The sequence below is a fragment of the Nicotiana tabacum genome, chromosome 10, assembly GCF_000715075.1.
Source record: "Nicotiana tabacum cultivar K326 chromosome 10, ASM71507v2, whole genome shotgun sequence".
NCBI classification, from domain to species: Eukaryota; Viridiplantae; Streptophyta; class Magnoliopsida; order Solanales; family Solanaceae; genus Nicotiana; species Nicotiana tabacum.
Genome location: NC_134089.1, coordinates 23,112,260 through 23,128,934, shown reverse-complemented (window position 1 = coordinate 23,128,934; position 16,675 = coordinate 23,112,260).

Sequence of the window (16,675 nt, the reverse complement as noted above, 5' to 3'; positions counted from 1 at the left end):
AATAAATTCATTGGGGTAAGTGATTTTAACTCAGATTTGGCTAGAATACATGAATCTATCACTGAATTCATCATTTAATTCGTGATTTGGGATGGAATTTGAGAAGAAAATTATGAAACCTTTAAAAAATGTAAAATGATGATTTGAAGGACCAAATGGTATCAGAATTGGATAATTTTGGTATGGTTAGACTCGTGAGGGTATGAGGATGCTGAAAATGTAAATTTTACCCGATTTCAAGACGTGGGCCCCGGGCTCGGGTTTTGCTAATTTTGGGATTTTTGATATTTTTCGAATGTTTTCGCTTGGGCTTTGTTCCCTTGGCATATTGTGATGTAATCATTCTGAGTTTGGATAGATTCGACGCGCGTGGAGGCCAATTCGAGGGGCAAAGGCGTCGCGAGCTAGAGAATTAGTCGGTGCGAGGTGAGTAATGATTGTAAATAATGTCCTGAGGGTTTGAAACCCAGGATTTGCACAACGAAGTGCTATATTGAGTTGAGACACACACGGTATGATGAACGTGGGGTCCATTACTACTGGGGATTGTGACTTGGTCCGTCCCGATTGATGATTTCACCGCATTCTTTTGACTGAGATTTATTTAATATCATTATGATTTGGGCTAGATGCCATGTTTGGGGCCTTGTGCCGACCTGTAGAACCCTTAGGGGCATTTTGACTGATTCTCCTCACTTTACTTGTTAAAAATCATATTCTCAGTCATGTTTCTATTTGTTTAAACAATAAGAACCGGTTTTGTCAATGCTAATCCTAAATGAGAGAAGTATGTGGACTGAGATCCCTACCTTATATTATTGTGCCCGAGAGGCTGTGCGTATAATGATTGAGAGGGGTTGAGAACCCAACCGTGAGGATGTTATGTATGTTATGGATCGGGTTACACACCGCAGCAAAAGCTTCTATGGATCGGGCTGCATGCCGCAACAAATGTTTATGTGGATCGGGCTGCGCGCCATAACAATATAGCGCTTGGGCTGTAGGAGCCCCTCCCGGAGTTTGCACACCCCCAGTGAGCGCAATCGACTATTATATATGGATCGGGCTGTGCGCCACAGCGATGTACGGATCGGTTTGCACACCGCAACGGTTATTTTGATTTCGGTTATTGTGAGAGATATATGGATTGATTGCGGAGGATAAGTACTAATTAATGGATAATATGATGGAGGAGCGGATTTATACTTGTTAAATACCTGAATAACTACCTGTTTTACATGATCTAAAGAGATTTCACTTGACTTTTTCACTATTTTGCCGTTTTAAGTTGTTTTACTGCTCTGATATAGAACTGCTTAGTGCCTTTACGTGTTTTCATACTGTCAGCCATTATTTATGATTATTACTCACTGGGTCGGAGTATTCACATTACTCCCTGCACCTTGTGTGTAGATCCAGGTGTTCCCGAGGCATAGAGAGAGATTTGCTTGCTGTTCAACATTCACCGGAGTCATCGAGGTAGCTGCATGGCATCTGCAGACGCGATTCTCTCCTTCTAGCTTTTATTCTTTCAGCATTTTTAGACTATCTCTGTAGGCTGTCTAAAACCTGTAATAGAGTCTCTTGACTTGTGACACCCCTGTTTGGGCTGTGTTTGGATGAGTTCTTCTATTGTTATCTAAATTTCCGCGAATTATTGCTATTAAATCATGCTTTAAACCATTTTATGGTAATTAACTGCTTAAAGAAGTGTATTGTTGTTGGACTGGCTGGCCTTGTCTTCACGAGAGGCACCATCACGACCGGGTTCGGGGTTAGGGCCGTGGCAAGTTTGTATCAGAGCCTAGGTTACATAGGTCTCACGAGTCATGAGCAGGTTTAGTAGAGTCTCGCGGATCGGTATGGAGACGTCTGTATTTATCCTCGAGAGGCTGCAAAACCGTTAGGAAAAACTTCATATTCTTGAAACTCTTGTCGTGCGAACTTGTTGATCTGAGTGCTAAAACTTCATATTCTCTCGTAGATGGCGAGGACTCGCGCTACCAGACTAGGTGGACGACCACCAGTGCCACCCACTGAGGCCACCAGAGGCCGTGGACGCGGTCGTGGTCATGGCAGAGGCAGAGTAGCGAGGGCAATACCTATTGATCCACCAGCTGCCCCAACTCCGGATCAGGCTCCAGCAGCAGCACCAACTCAGGCACCAATAGTGCCCATCGTGATTCCGGGTCTACAGGAGGCCTTGGTACAGATCTTGACAGTTTGCACAGGCCTGGTTCAGGCTGTTTCTACCACCACAACAGCAGCTACTTCATAGGCCGGGGGAGGCAATCAGACCCCCGCTGCTCGCACACCTGAGTAGGTAGTACAGGGATTACAGATACCGAGGGCACCTCCAGCCCAGCTTGTTGCACCAGCTCAGGAGTTCATAGTACCAGTTATGCCAAACGATGAGTAGTGTTGTCTTGAGAGGTTTGGTAGACTCCAGCCTCCGTTATTCAGTGGTGTTGAGGGCGAGGATGCCCAGGGTTTTCTTGACAAGTGTCAACGGATGCTCCGTACAGCAGGGATTCTCGAGACTAGTGGCGTGGCATTTACCACCTTTTAGTTTACTGGGGCTGCCTTTACTTGGTAGGAGGTGTATGAGAGGTGTAGGCCGGTTGGTGCAGCGCCCCTAACTTGGCAGGAGTTCTCCACTCTCTTCTTGGAGAAGTACGTACCGCAGTCCCGCAGGGAGGAGCTGCGTAGACAGTTTGAGTGGCTAAAGTAGGGAGATATGATTGTGTCACAATACGAGACGAGGTATTCTGAGTTGGCTCGTCATGCCGTTTGGATGGTTCCGATCGATCGTAAGAGGATCAGGAGATTTGTTGATGACCTTAACAACCATCTCCATATCTTGATGACTAAAGAGAGGGTATTAGGTGCTACATTCGAGGAGATGGTTGATATCGCTCGTGAGATTGAGACGGTTCGCCATCAGGATAGAGAGGAGAGGGAGGCCAAGAGGCCTTGAGGCTCTGGCAGTTTCATTGGTGCTCCTTCGAGGGGCCAATTCTAGCAGGGTAGAGGTCATTCTTTCAGGCCTGCTCAGTCGGCCCATCCAGAGTATCGTGGGGAATCCTTAGGTCATGGTTATCATGGGTCGCAGTAGAGCCAGTCATCACTCAGCGCCCTTCCAGCTTAGAGCCCTTCTACTGGTCATTCTGGTGCCAAGGGTTCCCTTCAGTCCCCATCTCCAGCACCGGGTAATTGTTATGAGTGCGGAGAGTTTGGGCATATGAGGAGGTAGTGTCCTCGACTTCGTGATGGTTAGCTTTAGCAGAGGGGCCAGCCCTCGACTTCTGCTCTAGTTACTGCACCACCCGCCCAGTCAGCTAGGGGTTGAGGTTAGGCAGCTAGGGGTCGCCCCAGAGGGGGAGGTCGATCAGGTGGTGGCCAGACTTGTTTCTATGCACTCCCAGGCAGACCCGATGCTATTGCTTCAGATGCTGTTATCACAGGTGTTGTTTCAGTCTGCCACAAAGATGCCTCTGTATTATTTGATCCCGGTTCCACCTTTTCTTATGTGTCATCATATTTTGCTCGTTATTTGGGTACACCTCGTGAGTTTCTTGCTTTACCTGTTCATGTATCTACTCCGGTAGGCGATACTGTTGTGGTAGAACATGTGTACCGGTCATGTATGGTGACTATTGGGGGTCTAGAGACCCGAGTGGATCTATTACTATTGAGCATGGTGGATTTTGATGTTATTTTGGGCATGGATTGGTTATCTCCTTGTCGTGCTATTCTAGACTGTCATGCTAAGACAGTCACTTTGGCCATGCCGGGTGTACCACGGATCGAGTGGCGTGGTATGACTGATTATGTTCCTAGTAGAGTGATCTCTTTCTTGAAGGCCCAACATATGATTGGAAAGGTTTGCCTTTCATACCTAGCGTTTGTGAGGGATGTCGGAGCTAAGACTCCTAGTATTGATTCTGTCCTAATTGTGAGGGATTTTCCCGATGTATTTCCTGCAGACCTGTCAGGCATGCCACCAGACAGGGATATTGATTTTGGTATTAACTTGGTGCCGGGCACTCAGTCCATTTCTATTCCGCCGTATCGTATGACACCAATGGAGTTGAAGGTATTGAAAGAATAGCTTCGGGAACTCCTAGACAAGGGGTTCATTCGGCCTAGTGTGTCATCGTGGGGTCCGCTGGTTCTATTTGTGAAGAAGAAGGATGGCACAATGAGAATGTGCATTGATTACAGGCAATTGAACAAAGTAACAATTAAGAACAAGTATCATTTGCCTCACATTGATGATTTATTTGATCAGCTTCAGAGAGCGAGAGTGTTCTCCAAGATTGATCTCCGTTCCAGTTATCACCAGTTGAAGATCAGGGATTTAGATATTCTTAAGATTGCTTTTAGGACCAGATATGGTCATTATGAGTTCCTTGTGATGTCTTTCGGGCTGACCAGTGCCCCAACAACATTCATGCATTTGATGAACAGTGTATTTCGGCCTTACTTGGATTCGTTTGGTATCATATTCATTGATGATATTCTGGTGTACTCGCGTAGTCCGGAGGAGCACGCGAAGCATTTGTGAGTGGTATTGCAGAGATTAAGGGAGGAGAAGCTTTATGCAAAGTTCTCCAAGTGTGAGTTTTGGCTTGGTTCGGTGTCTTTCTTGGGACACGTAGTGTCCAGCGAGGGTATTCAGGTTGATCCAAAGAAGATAGAGGTGGTTCAGAGTTGGCCCAGGTCGTCCTCAGCCACAGAGATTTGTAGCTTTCTTGGGTTGGCAGGCTATTATTGCCGGTTTGTTTAGGGATTCTCTTCTATCGCATTGCTCTTGACCAAGTTGACTCAGAAAGGTGTTCCATTTGTATGGTCGGACGAGTGTGAGGAAAGCTTTCAGAAACTCAAGACAGCCTTGACCACAACTCCAGTGTTGGTTTTGCCATCAGCTTCAGGTTCATATACCGTATATTGTGATGCTTTGAGAGTTGGGATTGGCTGTGTATTGATGCAAGAGGGTAGAGTTATTGCTTATGCTTCTCGCCAATTGAAGCCCCATGAGAAGAACTACCCTGTTCATGATTTGGAATTGGCTGCCATAGTTCATGCATTGAAAATTTGGAGGCACTATTTGTATGGCGTATCTTGTGAAGTATTCATGGATCATTGCAGTCTTCAGCATTTGTTCAAGCAGAAGGATCTTAATTTGAGGCAGCAGAGATGGCTAGAGTTGCTTAAGGATTATGATATTACTATTCTGTATCATCCGGGAAAGGCCAATGTAGTGGCCGATGCTTTGAGCCGAAAGGCAGTGAGTATGGGGAGTTTGGCATATATTCCAGTTGGGGAGAGACCCCTTTGTAGTTGATGTTCAGTCCTTGGCCAATCGGTTAGTGAGATTGGATATTTCAGAGCCCAATCGGGTGTTGGCATGTGTGGTTTCTCGGTCTTCCTTATATGATCGCATCAGAGAGTGCCAATATGATGATCCGCATTTGCTAGTCCTTAAGGGCAGAGTTCAGCATGATGATGCCAGAGATGTGACCATCGGTGATGATGGTGTGTTGAGGATGCAGGGCCGAATTTGTGTGCCTAATATGGATGGGCTTAGAGAGTTGATTCTGGAGGAGGCCCATAACTCGCGGTATTCCATTCATCCGGGTGCCGCGAAGATGTATCAGGATTTGAGGCAATACTATTGGTGGAGAAGAATGAAGAAAGATATTGTGGGATTTATAGCTCGGTGTCTCAACTGTCAGCAGGTAAAATATGAGCATCAGAGACCGGGTGGCTTGCTTCAGCAGATGGTTATTCCCGAGTGGAAGTGGGAGAGAATCACTATGGACTTTGTGGTTGGACTTCCTCGGACTTTGAAGAAGTTTGATGCTATTTGGGCGATTGTGGATCGGCTGACCAAATCCGTGCACTTCATCCCTGTGTGTACTACCTATTCTTCAGAGCGGTTGGCATGGATTTATATCCGGGAGATTGTTCGGTTGCATAGTGTTCCGGTATCCATCATCTCAGATAGAGGTACTCAGTTTACTTCCTAGTTTTGGAAATCCGTTCAACGAGAGTTGGGTACTCAGGTGGAGTTAAGCACAGCTTTTCATCATCAGACGGACGGACAGTCCGAGTGTACGATTCAGATATTGGAAGACATGTTGCGTACTTGTGTTATTGACTTTGGAGGTTCATGGGATGAGTTTCTACCGCTTGCAGAGTTTGCTTACAACAACAGCTACCAGTCGAGTATTGAGATGGCTCCGTATGAGGCTTGGTATGGGAGGAGGTGTAGATCTTTAGTTGGTTGGTTCGAGCCCGGCGAGGCTAGACTATTGGGGACAAATTTGGTTTAGGATGCCTTAGATAAGGTGAAGGTGATTCAGGAGAGGTTTCGTACAGCACAGTCGTGTCAGAAGAGTTATGCAGACCGGAAGGTTCGAGATATGTCCTACATGGTCGGTGAGAAGGTCTTGCTAAAGGTTTCGCCCATGAAGGGTGTTATGAGATTTGGGAAGAAAGGCAAGTTGAGTCCGCGGTTCATTGGGCCTTTTGAGGTTCTTCGGAGGATTGGGGAGGTGGCTTATGAGCTTGCTTTGCCACCCAGCATGTCAAGTGTGCATCTGGTATTTCATGTTTCTATGCTCCGGAAGTATATTGGGGATCCGTGTCATGTTTTGGACTTCAACACGATTCAGTTGGATGATGATTTGACTTTTGATGTGGAGCCAGTAGCTATTTTGGGTCGCTAGGTTCGGAAGTTGAGGTCAAAGGATATAGCTTCAGTGAAAGTGCAGTGGAGAGGTCGGCCCGTGGAGGAGTCTACCTAGGAGACCGAGCAGGAGATACGGAGCAGATATCCTCATCTGTTTGAGGCTTCAGGTATGTTTCTTGACTCGTTCGAGGTTGAACGTTTGTTTAAGTTGGGGAGGATGTGACGACCCGGCCAGTCGTCTCATGAGTTACCGCTCTGTTTCTCCCATTTTAGCTTATTTACATTTCGTTATTCTTGTTTTATGTGATCGGGTTGATTAGTTCGAGTTCAGAGAGGTTTGGATAAGAAATAAGACACTTAGTCTTTTTTAAGAAAGCTTAAGTTAGAAAAGTCAACCGGATGTTGACTTATGTGTTAGAAGGCTCAGAAGTGAGTTCTGATGGTTCGGTTAGCTTCGGGAGGTGATTTGTGACTTAGGAGTGCGATCGGAATAGGTTTTAGAGTTGTAGAGAAGATTTAGGCTTAAATTAGCGAAATTGATATTTTGGCGATTTCCGGTTGATAGGCGAGATTTTTATATAGGGGTCAGAATGGAATTCCGAGAGTTGCAGTAGCTTCGTTGTGTCATTTGGGATGTGTGCGCAAAATTTCAGGTCATTCGGACGATATTTGATAGACTTTTTGATCGAAAGCATAATTTAAGAGTTCTTGGAGTTCTTAGGCTTGAATCCTATGTTAAATTGGTGATTTGATGTCTTTGTAAGCGTTTTGAAGTGTTGAACAAGTTTGAATGATGTTATGGGAGGTGTTGGTATGTTTGGGTTGAGGTTTGAGGGCCTCGAGTGTGTTTCGGGTGAGTTTTGTGAGAGTCCGGATATTCCTGAACTTAGAAAATGGATGGGGGCAGAAGTTTTAGTACTGGGCGCGGAAAATGGTCCGCGGTCCGCGGTCATGAAGATCCGCAGGTCGTTGGTCTAACTTCGGAAGCTCATATCTTTTGATCTACAAGATATTTTGAGACAATTCAAAAACAAAAGTTGTAGCCCTTAGTGTCTAGTTTCCAGAAAGATAAAGACATTGCAATTTAGACATATTTAGCAAAAGGTATGTCCAAAATACTAAAGCCTGTCACTGCAGAGGAAAGTTGTGCGGCCGCGGCCGTTTTTGTGCGGACCGCACTAGTTTGTGCGGCCCACGGAGGGTGAAATCTGGGGTACTTTATAAATACGAGGTTTTGGGTTTTATTTGATATTTTGACCTAGAGAGCTCGGATTTTGACGATTTTTTCGAAGGTTCTTCAAGAAATTCATCGGGGTAAGTGATTTTAACTCAGATTTGGCTAGAATACATGAATCTATCATTGAATTCATCATTTAATTCGTGATTTGGGATGGAATTTGGGAAGAAAATTGTAAAACCTTTCAAAAATGTAAAATGTTGATTTGAAGGACCAAATAGTATCGGAATTGGATAATATTTGTATGGTTAGACTCGTGAGGGTATGAGGATGCTGAAAATGTAAATATTACCCGATTTCGAGACGTGGGCCCGGGGCTCGAGTTTTGCTAATTTCGGGATTTTTAATATTTTTCGAATGTTTTTGCTTGGATTTTGTTCCCTTGGCATATTGTGATTCGTTCTGATTTTGGATAGATTCGACGCGCGTGGAGACCAATTCGAGGGGCAAAGGAATCGCGAGCTAGAGAATTAGCCGGTTCGAGGTGAGTAATAATTGTAAATAATGTCCTAAGGGTTTGAAACCCCGGATTTGTACAACGAAGTGTTATATTGAGTTGAGACACACGCGGTATGATGAATGTGGGGTCCATTACTACTGGGGATTGTGACTTGGTCCATCCCGATTGATGATTTCACCGCATTCTTTTGACTGAGATTTATTTAATATCATTATGATTTGGGCTAGATACCATATTTGAGGACTTGTGCCGACCTGTAGAACCCTTAGGGGCATTTTGACTGATTCTCCTCACTTTACTTGTTAAAAATCATATTCTCAGTCATGTTTCTATTTGTTTAAACAATAAGAACTGGTTTTATCAATGCTAATCCTAAATGAGAGAAGTACGTGGATTGAGATCCCTGCCTTATATTATTGTGCCCGAGAGGCTGTGAGTATAATGACTGAGAGGGGTTGAGAACCCAACAATGAGGATGTTATGTATGTTATGGATCGGGCTATACGCAGCAAATGCTTATATGGAACGGGTTGCACGCCGCAACAAATGTTTATGTGGATCGGGTTGCGCGTCGTAGAAATATAGCGCTTTGGCTGTAGGAGCTCCTCCCGGAGTCTGCACATCTCCAGTGAGCGCAGTCGACTATTATATATGGATCGGGCTGTGTGCCAGAGCGATGTACGGATCGGGCTGCACGCCACAACGGTTATTTTGATTTCGGTTATTGTGAGAGATATATGGATTGATTGTGGAGGATAAGTACTAATTAATGGATAATATGCTCGAGGAGCGGATTTATACTTGTTAAATACCTGAATAGCTACCTGTTTTACCTGATCTAAAGAGATTTCACTTGACTTCTTCACTATTTTACCGTTTTAAGTTGTTTTACTACTCTGATATAAAACTGTTTAGTGCCTTTACGTGTTTTCATACTGTCAGCCATTATTTATGATTATTACTCACTAGGTCGGAGTACTCACATTACTCCCTGCACCTTATGTGCAGATCCAGATGTTCCCGAGGCATAGAGAGAGCTTTGCTTGCTGTTCAGCATTCACCGGAGTCATCGCTGTAGCTGCATGGCGTCCGCAGACCCGATTCTCTCCTTCTGGCTTTTATTCTTTCAGCATTTTTAGACTATCTCTGTAGGCTGTCTAAAACCTGTAATAGAGGCTCTTGACTTGTGACACCCCAGTTTGGGCTGTGTTTGGATGAGTTCTTCTATTGTTATCTAAATTTCCGCGAATTATTGCTATTAAATCATGCTTTAAACCATTTTACGGTAATTAACTGCTTAAAGAAGTGTATTGTTGTTGGACTGGCTGGCCTTGTCTTCACGAGACACACCATCACGACCGGGTTCGGGGTTAGGGTCGTGACAGCAATCCATACACTCTAAGGTGAGTTTTTATCCATGTTTTGTGCTGATTAATGTTGAGAAACACTAGCATTAAAATTGCAACATCTTTGGGATTTCTATATTTCATCAAATCCACCAAGAACACCAAAAGAGGGATTTTCTAGGGTTTGCTTCTAAAGGTAATTCTCACTACTTGAAACCTATTTATGGAGCATAAATATTTTAATATTACTTATGATTTGGAGAAGTAGTTGAAAGAGTAGAATAGATGAACCCTAGCTTTGACATTTAAAAGCTTGTTGATAGGGAAGATGAATAGTGTTAGGTTTATTTGAACGACGTCGTTTTGAGTGTCTAATGGAACGACTAGATTCTATAACATATTTAATGGATAAATTGAAGTTGACATTCAAGGATTGACCTTCAAATGGTGAAATAAGAATTTTTGTGAAAGTTGGAACTAAGTGCTAGGCGCTTAGTTGGTTTAGTTGGTATTGTTGTGACGCGTTAATGATTTATGTGAACTCATAAATATAGATATCTACTTGTCATGGAATTTGGGGATTTTCTCTAAAATCATATTTAAGTTATTAAGTAAGTTTATTTGTATATGTGCATCCATACTTGTGGGGACTAGCAGGAAAGAATGTCATCATGTATTTTGAGTTGTATTGCATAAAGAATGTTTTGTTGTTTTACAATTGGAAAATCCTGTTTCTAAAGATTTGATGTCAAAAGACACTTGAGGAAAATGTTATAAGTTTTATTCAAACTTGAGTATTGGAAAGAATATAAAATATTTGAGTGCTAAAGATGTATTTTTATGAAAAGTATTTCCTTTTGAAACTTGATTAATGGATATTACTCGTTGTATCTTTGGAAGATGGATGTTAATTTGCTAAAGGCCTTAACATGAAAAAGATCATATGTTTGATTGTTTTATTCAAATGGTTTAGTTTGGCCGTGAGCAATAATCTGATAAAAATATATCCTTTGAGGCTAATATGGTATGAATCTATTTTTAAAATATCAAATATTTTGAAAGTTACTAGTGAAGACCACCAAGATTGGTTCGAATGTTGAGTTCGTTACCATGGAACTACACGTGCCGTTGGAGGGACACATTCCAAGGCTAAGCCAAGGTTTGTAGGATAAATTCCCCCAATGAGAGGGAAAATGATCATTACTTAAAGTTATGAGGTTAAGTCGACTCGTATGGCACTACGAGAAGCCGTCCAGACAAGTAGGGTCAAATACATGTTGCTAGGTCGATCACCTAGTAGTTATTTATTATGTCGGTGTCGGTATAGTACTCCTGGTAAAAAGGTAAAAGATGATTTCGTTATGTTTAGGCCTAAAGATCCGAAAGTGACTTCAATGATTTAATGAAGTTGAAATATAGATTTTTATTAGAATCAAGGGTTGATATAAATGTTTTAAAAATTTGTATCATGATTTACATTTTCTAGTCTTTTCATTTAAAATGATAAAGCACATGAATTGATATAATTGTTATCGTTTTATATCAATGTTGGTTGCATTATTTTTGTAAAGTCCTGTCCCAGGAACTTAAGTTAGAGAGAGTCTATAATACTTATTGAGTACCGCCACTCACTCCTCAGAGGCCCCTCTCCAGGATCCCACTTACTTTACATATTTTCAGGATGAGACGTGGTACATGATGAGCTGATGGGGCAGTAGGATGACTCTCTTTTCAAAGCATATAGTAAGGCACCACTTCTATTTCGTGGTAGTCTTTATGTTAATCTTACTTACTTTTGGTTGGGTTTGTCCCAAATATTCACTTCATTATTGTGTCTTAGAGATTCCATAGACAGTTGTTATTCTTTTTGAGTTGTAATCGAGAGTTATTCGTAAATCATGCATGAAAGAAACATTGTTAGTCTTTTGTATTTTTCAATTATTGATAAATAATGGATTTATAGATCTTGTTTCATATATGGTTTTAAATCATATAAAATAATAGTTTTTTCAAAAAGGCTTCCGCATGTATTTACTTTGCATATAGATGGACATTCTTGTACGGTTTGGTTCGCCCGGGTTGAATACTGTGCCGGGTGCCGGTCACATAATTTTGGGTGTGATAGAAGAGGAGGCCTCAGTCCAAAATCAAACATACCTTCATCAAAGACGAGGTATCTAAACTCCTTAAAATAAGTTCCATTCAGGAAGTTAAATACCCCGGCTGGTTAGCTAACGTAGTGGTAGTACCTACAAAGGGAAAAAAATTAAGAATGCGCGTAGATTATAAAGACTTGAACAAGGCATGCCCTAACGACTCTTTTCCTTTGCCTAACATCGATCACATGATCGATACGAGTGCCGAGCAGGAGATACTCAGTTTTCTTGACGCTTACTCCGAGTACAACCAGATCCGGATGGACCCGGGCGATCAATAAAAAACTTCCTTTATCACTAAGTTCGGCACCTACTGTTACAATGTAATGCCGTTCAGACTATAGAATGCATGTGTCACTTATCAGCGCCTAGTAAACCGGATGTTCGAAGTACAAATAGAAAAATCAATGGAAGTTTATATTGACGACATGTTATTTAAGTCCCTGCGAGCAGAGAACCATTTGAAACATCTGTAGGAAACCTTTGACATATTAAAGAGATACAATATGAAACCGAACCCTGAAAAATACACATTCGGGGTCGGATCTGGTAAAATTCCTTGGGCTCGTGGTGTCCAAACAAGGGATCGAGATCAATCTCGATAAAATCAAAGCTATAGAAGACATCACCATAGTGAACAGTGTCAAGGCCGTTCAAAGACTAACCGGGCGCATCGTCGCCCTAGGCCGGTTCATATCGAGGTCCTTGGACAAAATCCATCGGTTCTTCTCGCTATTGAAGAAGAAGAATAACTTTTCTTGGACTCCGGAGTACCAACAAGATTTGGAAGAACTCAAATGGTACCTTTTGAGTCCACCCCTGCTGCATACACTGAAGGCGATGAGCAGTTATACCTTTACTTGGCGGTATTCGAAGTGGCGGTAAATGGAGTCTTAATCCGAGAAGTGGAAGGTATGCAATTTCCTATTTACTACGTTAGTAGAACTCTAGGCGAGGTCAAAACAAGGTATCCTCACATGGAAAAACTGGCGCTTGCTTTGCTAAGAGCCTACAGAAAGTTGAAACCGTACTTTCAATACCACCCCATATGTGTCGTAACCTCTTACCCGCTAAAGAACACTATGCATAAACCCGAAGTCGAAAAGGAATTGTTGTTAACCTCGGGGACTTCTTCGGGAATCTGGACCCTCTTTAAGGACAGTGCATCGAACGCAAAGGGGTTCGAACTCGGCATCGTGTTGAAGCCGCCTACGAGTTATGTAGTTAGAGAGTCTATTAGAACTATGAAATTAACTAACAATGAGGCCGAGTATGAGGCCATGATTGCAGGTCTCAAATTGACTAAGGGCCTTGGGGCAGAGGTGGTCGAAGCTAAGTACGACTCCCTCCTTGTGGTAAATCAAGTCAATGGGATGTTAGAAGTAAAGGAGGAATGAATGCAAAGATATTTAGACAAATTGCAGGTAACACTGCATCAATTCAAGGAGTGGACCCTACAACATATACCCCGAGATCCAAATAGTAAGGCCTACGCTTTGGCTAACTTGGGGTCATCGGTTGATGATGATGAATTCAGCTCAGGAACAGTCGTACAACTCATGAAATTAGTAGTAGAAGAAGGCTTTGCCAAAATAAACTCAACAAGTTTAACTTGGGATTGGAGAAACAAATACATAGATTATTTGAAGATTTGGAAGTTACCCTCGAATCCTAAAAAATTGAGGGCTCTACGCACAAAGGAAGCCATGTTCAGCATGTCTGAAGGGACACTATTCAGAAGAACATTCGACAGCCCGATCGCCATATGCTTGGGGCCAAGATATACCGAGTATGTTCTGAGAGAAGTTCACGAAGGCACCTGCGGAAACTATTCGGGGGTGGAATCTTTAGTTCGTAAGATACTCAGGGCCGACTATTATTGGATCGACATGGAGAAAGATGCAAAGGACTTTGTACGAAGATGCGATGTCTGTCAAAGACATGCATCGATGATCTATCAACCTAGAGAGTTACTTCATTCGGTCTTGTCCCCATGGTCGTTCATGAAATGGGGAATGGACATTGTTGGTCCCCTACCGTTGGCATCTGGTAAGGCTCAATTCATACTATTTATGAGTGATTATTTCTTCTAAATGGGTCAAAGCTTAAGCGTGAGAAAGTTCGAAAAAAAGTAACTAATTTCATTTGGGACCACATAATATGTCATTTGGGGATACCGGCCGAGATCGTGTGTGATAATGGGAAGCAATTTATCGGTAGCAAGGTAAACAAGTTTTTTGAAGACCACAAGATTAAAAAGATACTGTCGGCACCCTATCACCCTAGTGGGAACGGACAAGCAGAATCTACAAACAAGACTATACTCCAAAACTTGAAAAAGAGGTTGACCGATGTCAAAGGGAAGTGGAAAGAAATTCTGGCCGAAGTCTTATGGGCATACCGTACAACTTCGAAATCTATTACCGGAGCCACCCCATTTTCATTGGTCTATGGTGCCAAAGCATTAATACCAATTGAAATGGGAGAACCAAGCCTCAGGTTCTGATATGTGACCGAAGAATCAAATGGTGAGGCCATGAGTACGAACCTGGAACTATTAGATGCAAGACGAGAGGCCGCCCTAGTCCGGTTGGCTGCCCAGTAACAACGGATAGAAAGGTATTACAACCGAAGAGCCAACCTTCGACACTTGGGAAGCTGGGGCCGAATTGGGAAGGACCATATCGAGTCATCGGGATTACCAGCAAAGCCTCATACAAACTCGAAGAAGGAGACGATGCACAATTACCGAACAACTGGAACGTGATGCACTTAAAGCGGTAATACTACTAAGGTACAATCTCATTTACCTTTTATAATATTATGAATCGGGCTAACACTTGTAGGCAACGGAGAATGTGACTATTAGGTCTGAAAGCACGTGTTCCACTCTTTTTTCCTTGAACCGATTTTGTCCCAAATGGGTTTTCTGGAAAGATTTTTAACGAGGCAATAGTAAATCGTGCTAACTTAGATTCGAAGACCGATTTTAAATCGGAGTCAATGGCCACATCAACAGTATCCGAGCCCTCGCAGGATCAACCTCAAATATTGGGGTCCATCACCCTCAGATTAGGCTTTCTTAGCAAGGAAAGAAGGAAACTTTGTACTTGAACAACTTAGCTTTACTTATATGAGATTTAAGTAATAAACTCATATTTTTAATTTTAATAGGAAAAAGGCACATGGGGAAATTTGTCTCATGCTACTGCCTTTGAGGAGACATATAAGAAGAAGAAGAAGAAGGATGGGTCGAACCGTGTACATCAGAGACATATGTAAGATTCTAAATTCAAGAGTACCTTTATTCTTGGTTAAAATTAATTCATTTATATAATTTTTATCATCTATATTTCAAGAGCATATCAAAGAAGAAGAGGAATGACATCAAACTCAGCCTGATTCTCAACCAACGCCCGAAGATATAACTACGATATGGACACATGCAGCTGGTGGAGTAAATAAAGGTATAAAATTATTTAGTAATATTCATTTTAATATTATTTTGCACAAGTTATATGTTTCTTCTCTTGCTCATTTAACTATATTTTTTAAATTTCTCATGAAAAGAAATAAAGATAGAGTCTACGAACTTGGAGTGCATCCGCCATCTAGTCATCCAGCCAGATTATTTAGTTGTGCTTCTGCTTCACCCGATGAAATTGAGACTATGTGGACGCAAATCAATGAATTATTACAATAATGGAACAATGCTCAAGAAACAACAAGTATAACGCGGACATTGTGACGACCCGACCAGTCGTCTCATGAGTTACCACTCCGTTTCCCCCATTTCTGCTTCTCTATGCTTCGTTATTCGTGATTTATGGTATCGGGTTGGTCGGATCGAGTCCAGAATGATTTTGGTAAGGTTTGAGACACTTAGTCTCTTTTAAGGAAGTTTAAGTTGGATAAGTCAATCGGATGTTGACTTATGTGTTAGAGGATTCGGATGCGAGTTTCGATGGTTCGGTTAGCTTTCGAAGGTGATTTATGATTTAGGAGTGTGTTCAGAATGAGTTTTGGAGGTTCGGAGTAGAATTAGGCTTGAATTGGCGAAGTTGATATTTTAGTGATTTCCGGTTGGTAGGCGAGAATTTGATATAGGGGTCAGAATGAAATTCCGAGAGTTGCAGTAGCTCTATTGTGTCATTTGGGATGCGCGTGCAAAATTTCAGATCATTCGGACGTGGTTTGGTTGGGTTTTTGATCAAATGCGTAATTCGGAATATTTTAGAAACTTAGGCTTGAATCCGATCTGTTTTGGTTGATTTGATGTTGTTTGAGTTGTTTTGAAGACTGGAGCAAGTTTGAATAAGGTTTTAGGATGTGTTTGTGCCTTTGGTTGAGGTCTCGGGGGCCTCGAGTGAGTTTCGGGTGGTCAATCGGATCATTTTGGAGTTAAGGAAATTGCAGAAAAATTTGTTCAGCTGTTGCAAGGATTTTACCCTTCGCGTTCGCGAAGGGCTAGGGAATTGGAGCATCGCGTTCGTGAGAAGGGCTTCGCGATTGCGCAGAGAAATTGGGTCAGTTGGGTTGGAGGTCAAGTTGCTCATCGCGTTCGCGGGAGATGGAGCGCGTTCGCGAAGGTTCGCCTGGGTGAAGCATCGCGTTCGCGAGGGCTTGGTCGCGATTGTGTAGGAGGAAAATTGGTCAAGGAAAAATTGTGCTTCGCGAAAGCGAGAGTTTGACCACGTTCGCGAAGAAGGAAATAATGTCTGGGCAGAATGTTTGTAAACTCTTCTTGTCCGCGAGGATTGGGTTTATTTCCTCTATAGT